Consider the following 12,206-nt stretch of genomic DNA (forward strand, 5'->3'; position numbering starts at 1 on the left):
GACCCCAGCTTGTTTCTGGGTTGGCTGGTTCTCGATCCTCTATACCCTGGGGGTGACTAGTCCTATTTATAGAGGCCCTGGTCCTCTCACCAAATATTGAGCAGGAAGGGAGCCAACAATGGCGGGCTAATTTGAAGGGGGACATCAAGTATCAGCTATCCTGACAAAAGTAGTCTTCGCCTGTGCAAAGCTCTAGTGATGACCCCGTCTTGGGCTCCACGGCGACCTCCGTCTCGTAGTCCTCCTGGTCTTGGTCTCGTTGCACCGAAATGGCAACCTTTGCCCGATGCCTCGGTACTCCGCGGCTGCGCTTGCCCCCTTTGCACCAAAGAGGGAAGGAGGACGCTGCGCGGGCTGGCACCCGCCTGGCGCCCTGAATCGTCATGGCTTGCATCACGGGCACCTCGTGAGGTACCCCGCCTTGATCTCTCCGCCCCCTCGTGAGCCAGCCTGATGAAGCCGTGTCTGAGGAAGCTTCGCGTCGTCCGCCCCGCGAGGCTTGGCCCCTCGCGAGGGTCTTGGGTTTGTGTTGGTGAAGACGGGCTGTGCTAGCCCGCCCCCCCCCCCTTTGAGCCACGCCGCAGGCCGCAGGCAGGCAAGTCTGGGGACCCCCGTTCCTAGAACGCCGACAGAGGCCACGAGGCAGGGGGCGCGCCTACCCCCCTGGGTGCGCCCTCCACTCTCGTGGGCCCCTCGTTACTCCACCGACCTACTTCTTCCTCCTATATAAGTCCACGTACCCCGCAAACATCCAGGAGCACCACGAAAACCTAATTCCACCGCCACAACCTTCTGTACCCAAGAGATCCCATCTTGGGGCCATTTCTGGAGCTCCGCCGGAGGGGGCATTGATCATGGAGGGCCTTTACATCAACTCCATGGCCTCTCCGGTGACGTGTGAGTAGTTTACTTCAGACATTCGGGTCCATAGCTAGTAGCTAGATGGCTTCTTCTCTCTCTTTGGACCTCAATACAAAGTTCTCCTCGATTCTCTTGGAGATCTATTCAATGTAATCTTCTTTTGCGGTGTGTTCTTATTTTGCAATCTTTACTTTCATTCTATATCATGAAAATACCAAAAATACTTATCTTATTATTATCATCTCTATCAGATCTCACTCTTGCAAGTGGTCGTGAAGGGATTGACAACCCCTTTATCGCGTTGGTTGCGAGGTTCTTATTTGTGTGTGTAGGTACGAGGTGACTCGCGCGTGGTCTCCTACTGGATTGATACCTTGGTTCTCAAAAACTGAGGGAAATACTTACGCTGCTTTACTACATCACCCTTTCCTCTTCAAGGGAAAACCAACGCAGTGCTCAAGAGGTAGCAACTACCAGGCAGGCCGCTGGATCGAGACATAGAATTTTTGATAGCGTTGTTGCCAGGCACCGGACCAATATTGAAGAGACAGTATCAGATGCCCACAAATGATCTAGAGGAAATTAAGAAGCAGATTAAGGAGTTATTGGAGAAAGGTTATATCCGACCAAGTTCATCACCATGGAGATCCCCAGTGCTCTTGATTGAGAAGAAGGATGGATCTTTGAGAATGGTTGTTGATTATCAGTCTTTGAACGAAGTGACTATCAAGAACAAGTATCCACTACCGATGATCAATGATCTGTTTGACCAACTGCAGGGAGCTAAAGTATTCTCCAAGATCGATCTTCGATCAGGATATCATCAGTTGAAGATCCGAGAACAGGATATACCTAAGACAGCTTTTACCACACGGTATGGGCTATATGAGTACACGGTCATGTCTTTTGGATTGACTAATGCCCCTGCCTATTTTATGAGTATGATGAATAAGGTGTTTATGGAGTTCTTGGATAAGTTTGTTGTTGTGTTCATTGATGATATTTTGGTGTACTCGAAGAATGAAGAGGAACACAAGGAACACTTGCGCTTAGTTCTCGAGAAGCTCAGGGAACATCATCTGTATGCCAAGTTTAGCAAGTGTGAGTTTTGGTTGAAGGAAGTTGGATTTCTTGGACATGTTGTATCAGGAGAAGGTATAGCCGTGGACCCTACCAAGGTTCAGTCTGTCACTGAGTGGTTGGCACCCACCTCAGTTGGAGAGATCCGTAGTTTTCTGGGACTCGCAGGTTATTATAGGAGATTCAATGAGAATTTTTCCAAAATTGTGAAACCCATGATGGGGTTGTTGAAGAAGGACACCAAATTCAAATGGACCGAGGATTGTGAGGCCAGCTTTCAGGAATTGAAGAAACATTTGGTCACAGCCCCAGTGTTGATTCTTCCGGATATACGCAAGGATTTCCAAGTATATTGCGACGCTTCTCTCTTGGGACTTGGAGGTGTACTTATGCAAGACAGAAGAGTTGTTTCATATGCCTCGCGGCAGCTTCGACCTCATGAGTTGAATTATGCCACACATGATTTGGAGTTAGCAGCCGTAGTGCATGCGCTCAAGACCTGGAGACATTTCCTGATTGGAAACTGATGTGATGTGTACACGGATCACAAGAGTTTGAAGTATATCTTCACGCAGAAGGAGTTGAATCTCAGGCAGAGGAGATGGTTGGAGCTCATAAAGGATTATGATATGAAGTTGCATTATCATCCAGGAAAGTCCAATGTCGTAGCAGACGCTTTCAGTCGCAAGAGTTATGTCAATATCCTCGTAAGAGGAGGATTACCGCAGGAGTTAGTCGATGATCTCAAGGAACTTCGTTTGGAGGTAGTCCCAAGAGGTTTTGTTGCAGCAATGCAGGTTCAGTCCACATTATTGGGAAAGATTCAAGAAGCTCAGAAGGATGATAAGGAAATTGCTGAGATAAAGGAGAAAATAAGCAAAGGCAAAGCCAAGGGTTTTCGTGTGGATGAGCACGAAACCTTATGGTTTGAGGATCGTGTTTACGTGCCCAATAACACGGAGATGAGGAAGTTAATACTTCAGGAGGCTCGTGACTCACTGTACTCGATTCACCCTGGAGTAAGTTGATTCGTGATAAGTTGTGGGAAACCTTTCCATGATAGGCTAGAAGATGTAGGGGATTGTAGGTGTACCGGCCTATCTATCGGTTAAGGGGACTTCTTCAGAAAGACTGCGTCTCGGTCATCCAGTTCTCAAACACCAGGCAGTCCGAGAAATACAACGGAGGAGATCGAGTCTTGTGGGGAAAAGTGCACAAACCTCTGCAGAGTGTATAAACTAATCATGGTTAGCCATGTCTGTTGGGGATATTACTACTAGTATAACCCGCCCTAGGAGGGCCCGTGTCAGCCCTAATGGCGGGTTACATAAGAATCCCAATAAACATTCAAGATGATAGTTTACTAAACGTATAGAAGGCCCAAAGGCCTGGGGCCAGCTTAAGGCCTGATATTGTGAACTGCCGTATGTAAGGAAAGACTTGTAAAGAAAGGCATGCAAAGGAAGTCACCGAGCTGGACACGATTATGAGCCGGCCGGGACTCTGTAGGCCACCAGGTGTCAACCCGTGTATATAAGGGGACGACCCGGTGGCGGTTTAGGGCAAGAAACAACAAAATTGATAACCAAGCCGGCGAGTTGAGCCCCTTGGAGATCGAAGCTTCAAGCAATACCAATCCCAACTAGACGTAGGCTTTTACCTTGATCGTAAGGGTCCAAACTAGTATAAAAACTCTCTCGTGTGTCCCTTGTCCCGATTAACCCCTTTAAGCTTCCTAGTGCGATGGCCCTACGACTAAGTCCTTACTCTAGGACATCTGTCGTGTCAATTCCACGACAGTTGGCGCCCACCATGGGGCCAGCGCACGGTGGATTTGAGTTCTTTAAGGGCAACTTCGAAGGGCTCAAGGGATACGCTGTGGGCCGGATGACCAAGAGTCGTCGCGGCAAACTCTACATCGACGATGAAGGCTGGGGCCCCTAGGTCGGCTCGATCGAGTACGGGTACCGGGTCCCCTTCAGCGGAATTCACGTTTTCATCGGCCAGATCGGCGAGTCAGGCCCTGAGCCGGACGTCCACACCGACCTCATCGAAACAGCTCAGCACGCCAGGTCCGCCCGTGTTTAATCTGTCGTGAAACATGCCTTCGTAGGCTGCATCCATGGCGGTGAATACTCTGATAGATATAAGATGGGGAGACGGCCATCTGCTCTGATACTGCATCATCGATAGGTGAGACGGACTCGTTGTACCAGCTACAAGACGGCATGCTCGGGGGCTGTTCCGATGGAAGCAGTATTCTGGACCCCCTTGAGCTGCCGAATTGGGCCAGAGTCTTCATGGCGGGGACACGGCCTGGGCAGAACTCCACCGCAGCAGCGGCGGCGGCTACCGGGTCGGCAACATCCGGGTCAGGAGACCCCGCGCGCCCCCCAGCTCAGGTTTTAATGGACCTCATGGATAGGCTGACGATTTTGTTAAACGTTGTGGTAGAACTGGCAAATAAAACCCAGCACGACGTAGAAGTGGCACGCGTGCGGGGGGAGATGATGCAAGCTAAGGAAAATCTAGCCGTGGAGGAAACCCGGATGGCAGCAGAACGAGCAGCTCTGGATGCTCGTGCTCAGCAGCTTCAAGCAGAAACTTTCTGGCTCTCGGTGGATCTTAATGCATCAAATGAAGTCATGAGGAGGAGGCATCAGAAAACTCAGTCGCGTCTGCCTCTAATGTTGGATCCGAGGAACCTGTTCCATACACCCGGGGCTGGGGGGAGCAACCCGCCGGAGGCAAACCGGGTCACGACACCCGGTGCACCAGTTCAGCCACGCGCCATGGAGCCACCTTGCATGAATACAGCTCCTCCTTGTTATGTATCAACACCTCCGGGTCACTTCTCCAACCCTATGGAAAATCTCATCACAGCGTCGGCCCGTTTGGCAGCTCTCCCAATGGAAGGCGACTCGCCAGTAGCAATTGAAACCCGGAGGGTAAGAAAACTACTTCAGATAGCTTTGGCCCAGCAGGATGCATACTCCTACAGTCGAGACAGGATTCATTCAACTCCTCGCCCAAGCCGGAGCCCGAGTTACAGTAGGCACATGGAGTCCGCAGAGATGTCAAGTAATGCTCAATGCCACAACCGGCCATATAGGCATGAGCCGGTGCGGGCTGGAGCCCTTAACTTGGCAGATCAAGAGAGGATTCGTCAAGATGCGGAACGAACGGCTCAGATAGCGGCAGAGCAAGTGGCTCACCAAACCTTTCCAGCTTATCCAGCAACCTCGGTTGAGGCAGGATTGATAGACCGAACGCCAAATAAAATAAATAAGGGAAAATTGCAACAAATTATTTTTGGGTTTTTGGTTTAGTAGATCTAAAAAAGCAAATAAAAAGTTGATCGCAAAGGCAAATATATGAAAAAGAATACCCGAGGGCCGTAGGTTTCACTAGTGGCTTCTCTCGAGAAAAATGGCAAATGGTGGGTAAACAAACTACTGTTGGGCAATTGATAGAACCTCAAATAATTAGGACGATATCCAGGCAATGATCACATTATAGGCATCACATCTAAGATTAGTAGACCGACTCCTGCCTGCATCTACTACTATTACTGCACACATCGACCGCTATCCGGCATGCATCTAGTGTATTAAGTTCATGGAGAAACGGAGTAATGCAATAAGAATGATGACATGATGTAGACAAGATCTATCTATGTAGAGATAGACCCCATCGTTTTATCCTAGGTAGCAACGATACATACGTGTCGGTTTCCTTTCAATCACTGGGATCAAGCACCGTAAGATCGAACCCACTACAGAGCACCTCTTCCCATTGCAAGATAAATAAATCAAGTTGGCCAAACAAAACCCAAATATCGGAGAAGAAATACGAGGCTATAAGCAATCATGCATATAAGAGATCAAAGAAACTCAAATAACTTTCATGGATATAAAAAGATAGATCTGATCATAAACTCAAAGTTCATCGATCCGGAAAAACACACCACAAAAGAGTTACATCATATGGATCTCCAAGAGACCATTGTGTTGAGAATAAAGAGAGAGAGAGAGAGAGAGAGAGAGAGAGAGAGAGAGATGAAGCCATCTAGCTACTAACTACGGACCCGAAGGTCTACAAAGAACTACTCACGCATCATCGGAGAGGCACCAATGGAGGTGGTGAACCCCATCCGAGATGGTGTCTAGATTGGATATGGTGGTTCTGGACTCTACGACAGCTGGATGAATATTATATCAAGTCTCCTAGGGTTCTAGAAATATTGGAGTATTTATAGAGCAAAGAGGCGGTCCTGGGGGCACCCGAGGTGGGCACAACCCACCAGGGTGCGCCTGAGCCTCCTGGCGTGCCCTGGTGGGTTGTCCCCTCCTTGGGACTCCCCCAGGTGCAACTAGGGCCCAACATGTTCCTTATGGTCCATAAAAAATCTCCATAAAGTTTCGTGGCATTTGGACTCCCTCTGATATTGATTTTCTGCGATGTAAAAAACACAGAAAAAACAGGAACTGGCACTTGGCACTATGTCAATAGGTTAGTACCAAAAAATGATATAAAATGACTATAAAATTATTATAAAACATCCAAGATTGATAATATAACAACACGGAACAATAAAAAATTATAGATACGTTGGAGACGTATCAGCATCCCCAAGATTAACTCCTACTCGTCCTCGAGTAGGCAAGTGATAAAAACAGAATTTTTGATGTGGAATGTTGCCTATCATGTCATATCATATTCTTTTATTTATAGCATGGACAATTGGACTTTTAGTTGTTCAAAGCAATAGTCTAGTTTTGACATGATAAATTAGATACTCAAGCATATCAACAAACAACCATGTCTTTCAAAATATCAACGCTAAAATAAGTTATCCCTAGCCCATCATGCTCAAACATTGATCCATTCATGAAACACACTCGAATATTAGCTACACCCAATACTTAAGTATGATCATATTGCCTCCTAGTTGGTGATTTTTATAAGAGAAGATGGAGACTCAAAATAAAAACTGCATAGAGTAGAATAAAGGCACTTCGTAGAGGGAAGTAGGGATTTGTAGAGGTGTCAGAGCTCAAAGCAAAAAACTTAGAGATAAAAACATTTTGAGAGGTGTATCCATCCCACCAATGAAAACGACTTAGAGTTCACAATACTTTCCACGCATAGATATATCATAGGTGGTTCCCAAACAGAAAATAAAGTTTATTCCTTTTTCCACAGTAAATTTCACTTTCCATGGCTAACCGTATCCATTGGTGCCCTCCATACCAACACTTTCCAAGGAATTTATTATTTGACAACATAAAGTAAATTTAGTTTTTTTGCATTTCGGGACTAGGCATCCCTAATACCTTTGCCTTACTCTCGTGCAATGACAAGTGAATAAACACCAATCTTGACAATAACACATCTAGCATGGAAAATATTAGCCACCCCTCACCGCTCCGCGAGCGGTACAAACACACAAAGAGAAGTTTATTTTGAAAAATTAGAGATGGCCCATGCAAATTTGCTTAGAATGGCAAAATAATACCGCATATAGGTAGATATAGTGGACTCATGTGGCAAAACTGGGTTAAAGGTTTTTGGATGCACAAGTAGTGATTATACTTAGCGCAAAATGAAGGCTAGCAAAAGATTGGGAAGCGACCAACTAAGAAACAGATAATATCATAAGCAAGCATTAAGCATAAATAACACTAAAGAATGCACCCCAAGTAGGATGTAATTTCATTGCATGACTATTGACTTTCATACTTGCATAGGGAATAACAAACCTTAACACCAATATTCTTACTAAAGCATAATTACTCATCAAGATGACTCACATATCACATCATCATATCTCAAAACTATTACTAAGAATTAATTTATTTTATCCAATCATCTTCATGATAGTTTTTATTTAGCCTTCTTGGATATCTATCATTTTGGGACTAATTTTCATGTGTTGCTTTTCATAAACTCAAGCAAATATAAGTGAAGATCATGAGCATAATAAATTTTTCTTTCTCTCAAATTAATTTAAGTGAAGCAAAAGAGAATTTCTTGAAAATTTTATTAACTCTCAAATAAATCTAAGTAAAGGAAGAGAGCATTTCTTGAAAAATACTAAAGCACACCATGCTCAAAAAGATATAAGTGAAGCACTAGAGAAAGTCCATTAATCATAAAAATTTAAGTGAAGCATAGAGAGCAATTCTAACAAATCATCGCATAATTCTGGCTCTCTCAAATAGGTGTGTCCAGCAAGGATTGATAACTTAAAACACAAAATAAAACAAGCAAAGACTCATACCATACAAGACGCTCCAAGCAAAACACATATCATGTGATGGATAAAAATATAGTTTTAAGTAAATACCGATGGTCATTGGAAGAAAGTGGGGACGCCACTCGGGGGCATCCCCAAGCTTAGTTGGTAGCTCATTTTTGGATAATAGCTTGGGATGCCGGGGCATCGCCAAGCTTAGGCTCTTCCATCCTTCCTTCATCCATCGTAAGATAACCCAAAACTTGAAAACTTCAATCACACAAAACTCAACAAAACCTTCGTGAGATCTGTTAGTATAAGAATAATAAATCACTACTATGAGTGTTGTATCAAACCAATTCATATTTTTTGCATTATATCTACTGTATTCCAACTTTTCCATGGCAAAAACTCATCAAAGAAAACCATAGAGCCATCAAAATAAGCACACACCACAAAGAAAATAGAATCTGTCAAAAAGAACAATTTGTAGCAATTTGACTATTTTGAATACTTCTGTAATTCCAAAAATTCTGAAAAATAAGGACGGCCTGAGAAATTTGTGTATTGATCTACTGCAAGTGGAATGGGTATTTTACCGCTCTCTGGTAAGAAATGAAAATTAATTTCGTGAGCATAAAAGTTTCTGTTTTTTCAGCAAAGTCAAACAACTATCCCCCAAGAAGATCCTAAAGGCTATACTTGGCACAAAGACTAATTAAAACATAAAAACAATCATAACAGTAGCATAATTGTGTTAACACACAAAAACAGGAAGCAAAAAGCAAAAATAAAATTTATTCATTGGGTTGCCTCCCAACAAGCGCCATAGTCTTATGCCCTTAGCTAGGCATAAAGAAAGGATCTGAGTTTTGTCATCCTTGTCCAACTCTTCAATCAAACACTTAGAATCCTTCAAATATTTAGCATAAAGATTTTCAATAACAAACTCCTAGGAATAAATTCAAAGATCTCCTTCTTGCAAAAAGGATCTCTTATCACTTCAACAAAATCCGGGTGAACACTAATCATCTTAAGATCTCCATTATTACTATTACTAGACGTTGCACCCTTGTTCTTGGATCTACCCCTCCTTACGGGAGTTTTCTTGATAGTTTTAGTGGGAGCAAAAGCCATGCTTAGATTACTAAAGATTTCTTCTAATTTATCAATCCGAGACAGACTTTCTTCTAATCTTTCATGGATTAAGGTGCCCTTCTCTTTTAACAACTTAAGAATATCTCCCACTTTTGACCCAATATTGGTAGAAAAATTATAAATCGTTTTATCTATAATTTCCATATGATCTTCAGTGAGCATTTTCTTTTCAATAGCATCTAGTCTTTTCATAACATGCTCAAGAGTCAAAGTTGTTTCATTAATCATAAGTGGTGGTGAGCCCACTAAATTTCCCATAGCATTAAAGGCATCAAGAGAAGGACACATCAAGAAATTTCCACTGGTAATCGTATCAAGGGAAAATCTATACCAAGTGGTGATGCCAACATAAAAAAACGAAGAAGAACAACGATGGATTGCTTACGGGTAGATCTATTATGAGCATTGCAGATCCTATACCAAGCATCTTTTAAATTTTGTGCTCCCCTTTGTTTAAAGTTGAGAACCTCGTTCTCAGGAGTGCAAGCAATAGAGGAAGAACTATCCACAATGATAATAATGGCAAATAAAATTGCACACAAAAATAGATCCGGCAAGAAAATGGCAAACGAAAAGAGGGGCGAATAAAACGAAATTTTTTTGGGAAGTGGGGGAGAGGAAAACGAGAGGCAAATGGCAAATAATGTAAATTGCTAGGAGATGAGATTTGTGATTAGGAACCTGGTATATGTTGAAGATCCTCCCCGGCAACAGCGCCAGAAATTCCTTTTGATGTCGCTTGAAGCTACGTCGGTATTTCCCCAAAGAGGAAGGGATGATGCAGCACAGCGGCGGTAGGTATTTCCCTCAGATATGAAACCAAGGTCATCGAACTAGTAGGAGAACCAAGCAACACAACGTAAACAGCCCCTGCACACAGATAACAAATCCTCGCAACCCGACGTGTTAAAGGGGTTGTCAATCCCTTTCAAGGTACGGCGCCTCAAGATAGGCAAACGAACATGAGATAAATTCGTAGTAGATTGATAGATCGAACGCCAAATAAAATAAATAAGGGAAAATTGCAGCAAAGTATTTTTGGGTTTTTGGTTTAGTAGATCTGAAAAAGCAAATGAAAAGTAGATTGCAAAGGCAAATATATGAAAAAGAAGACCCGGGGACCGTAGGTTTCATTAGTGGCTTCTCTCGAGAAAAATAGCAAACGGTGGGTAATCAAATTACTGTTGGGCAATTGATAGAACCTCAAATAATTATGATGATATCCAGGCAATGATCATTATATAGGCATCACGTCCAAGATTAGTAGACAGACTCCTACCTTCATCTACTACAATTACTCCACACATCGACCACTATCCAGCATGCATCTACTATATTAAATTCATGGAGAAATGAAGTAATGCAATAAGAACGACGACATGATGTAGACAAGATTTATCTATGTAGAGATAGACCCCATCGTTTTATCCTTAGTAGCAATGATACATATGTGTCTGGGATCAAGCACCGTAAGATCGAACCCACTACAAAGCACCTATTCCCATTGCTAGATAAATAGATCAAGTTGGCCATACAAAACCCAAATATCAAAGAAGAAATACGAGGCTATAAGCAATCATGCATATAAGAGTGTTGGGGAACGCAGTATTCCAAAATTTTCCTATGATCACGCAAGATCTATCTAGGAGATGCATAGCAATGAGAGGGGAGAGTGTGGGTCTACGTATCCTCATAGACCGAAAGCGGAAGCATTAATTAAGTAACGCGGTTGATGTAGTCGAACGTCTTCGCGATCCAACCGATCAAGTACCAAACGAACGGCACCTCCGCGATCTGCACACGTTCAGCTTAGTGATGTCCCTCGTACTCTTGATCCAGCTGAGGCCAAGGGTGAGTTCAGTCAGCACGATGGTGTGTTGACGGTGATGATGAAGTTACCGATGCAGGGCTTCGGTTAAGCACTACGACAATATGACCAAGGTGGAAAACTATGGAGGGGGACACCGCACACGGCTAAAGATCAACTTGTGTGTCTATGGGGTGCCCCCTCCCCCGTATATAAAGGAGAGAGGAGGGGAGGGCCGGCTAGCCCCTAGGGCGCGCCCCAAGAGGGGAATCCTACTCCTAGTAGGAGTAGGTCCCCCCCCCTTTCCTAGTCCTACAAGGAGAAGAAGGAAGGAGAGGGAGAGGGAAAGAGGGATCGCGCCCCCATCCCCTTGCCCTATTCAGACACCCCTTGGGGGGCGGCGCGCGCTACCTCCTGGCTGCGGCCCTCTCTCCCCTAAGGCCCACTAAGGCCCATAACTGCCCGGGGGGGTCCGGTAACCCTCCGACACTCCAGTTTTATCCGAAACTATCCGGAACACTTCCGATGTCCGAATAACATGGTCCAATATATCAATCTTTATGTCTCGACCATTTCAAGACTCCTCGTCATGTCCATGATCACATCCGAGACTCCGAACAACCTTCAGTACATCAAATCACATAACTCACAATACATATCATCATCGAACATTAAGCGTGCGGACCCTACGGGTTCAAGAACTATGTAGACATGACCGAGACATATCTTCGGTCAATAACCAATAGCAGAACCTGGATGCTCATATTGGTTCCTACATATTCTACGAAGATCTTTATCGGTCAAACCGCAAAACAACATACGTTGTTCCCTTTGTCATCGGTATGTTACTTGCCCGAGATTCGATCGTCGGTATCATCATACCTAGTTCAATCTCGTCACCAGCAAGTCTATTTACTCGTTCCATAATGCATCATCCTGTGACTAAATCATTGGTCACATTGCTTGCAAGGCTCATAGTGATACGCATTACCGAGAGGGCCTAGAGATACCTCTCTGATACATGGAGTGACCAATCCTAATCTTAATCTATGCCAACTCAAC

Source organism: Triticum dicoccoides, chromosome 7A (assembly GCF_002162155.2).
Source record: "Triticum dicoccoides isolate Atlit2015 ecotype Zavitan chromosome 7A, WEW_v2.0, whole genome shotgun sequence".
NCBI classification, from domain to species: domain Eukaryota; kingdom Viridiplantae; phylum Streptophyta; class Magnoliopsida; order Poales; family Poaceae; genus Triticum; species Triticum dicoccoides.